A 1,804-nucleotide genomic window follows, 5' to 3' on the forward strand; every position below is an offset into this window, starting at 1 on the left:
TACATTTCCGTGTTGCTGTTTATCACCAAAGGAAGTCAGGACTGGAACTCAAGCAGGTCAGGAAGCAGGAGCTGATGCAGAGGCCATGGAGGGATGTTCCTTACTGGCTTGCTTCCCCTGGCTTGCTCAGTTTGCTCTTATAGAGCTTAACACTGCCACCCTAGGGATGGCACCACCCACAACAGACCCTCCCCCCTTGATCACTAATTGAGGAAATGCCTTACAGTTGGATCTCATGGAGGCATTTCCTCACCTGAAGCTCCTTTCTCTGTGATAACTCCAGCCTGTGTCAAGTTGACAGACAAAACCAACCAGTACTTCAGACAAACCTGGGAACCATTGTTGGTAACACAGAAGTCACTGACTCAAAAACAGGCTATAACAAACCTGATCTCATTTGTAGTCACTCTTTTCGGGGCTCTGTGGTACACTCCTGTAATCCCAACACCAAGGAAGGAGAAGCAGGAGGATCAAGAGTTCAATGTCATCCCCCAAACTGCATAGTGAGTCTGAGGCCAGCCTGAACTATGCATTACTATGTCTCAAATAAGTAAAACAACCACTTGACCTGGGTGGAGAAGGCCTTAGTGTGGGGCAAGACCAGGATTGGGTGGCTTAGAAGGAAGTGTTAGAGCTATGATTCTCAACACGGGGTCAACACACCCTGGGTCACCTAAGACCATCAGAACTATCAGATATATACATTATGATGTATTACAGTAGCAAAATTACAGTTATAAGGTAGCAAGGAAAATAATTTTATGATTAGGGGTTACCACACCATGAGGAACTGTGGTAAAAGGTCGTAGCATTGGGAAGGTTGAGAACCACAGCTTTGGAGTGAGAGACATTTGCGGCATGTGCTCTTATTCCAGAAGTCTTCAACGGTGGCTCGGACAGAGGAGAAGCCCATCTTGTTTTTCCCTTAGGTCAGCTCTCTGGTGAGAGCACTATTGTTACCTCTTTTTTGTTTGTTTGTTTTTATGGTGAGAAAACAAAACAAAGACCCAACAGGTTAAGTAACGCAGAAATGAACTAAATAGTAATTGAGAAACAGTATTCACTGAAATAGGGAGTCATTCAAATCCAAGGAAACTGGCTCCTGAGGGTTTCCCAGCACAGGACCTGCTGGGGCAGCTTCTGGATTCGATTGCATATTGATCTCCTATCAACCAATGGAAAAAGGACTTATTCTCTTTTTCTGAACTAGGAGCACTCGGTGTCTCATGCTTGTAATCCCAGCTCTCGGGAGGCGGAATGAGAATAATGTGTTCAAATCCAGCCTGTGCTCCACAGTGAGATTATTGTCTCCCCCCAAAAGGTAGCAGGAGAGCTGAGGATGTAGCTTAGTTGGTGGAGTCCCCGCCTGGAATGCACAGACCCTTGAGTTGAGTTAGCACCCAGCATTGCATGAAACGGCGTGGTGGCAGGTGGATGCATCAGAAGGAGTTCAAGGTTATCTTTGCAAATTTTGGAGTTTGAGGCCTGACTAAGCCACACAAGACATTCATTTTGGAATACATTCATTCATTTGTTCGTTCATTCATCTCAGACTACAGGGACAAAAGAGTTCTCCGTTACTTTTAGCTATTTTAACTATTTGTCCTGTTCCCCGGAGGAAGCTGGCTGTCCTGAGGCTGAGGACACTTCTCAGCCTTTATTTTTCTTAGGCTCCATGCTACAGTGTTCTCCTTTTGCATGGTAAGGTCACAATCTCTGTCTGACCACCTGAAATGCATGCTCCTTCTTTCCATTCTTCCTTCCCTTCCTCCCTCCTTCCCTTCCTTCCTTTTTTTTTTTTTTT

Source organism: Mus caroli, chromosome 5, assembly GCF_900094665.2.
Source record: "Mus caroli chromosome 5, CAROLI_EIJ_v1.1, whole genome shotgun sequence".
Lineage (NCBI taxonomy): Eukaryota > Metazoa > Chordata > Mammalia > Rodentia > Muridae > Mus > Mus caroli.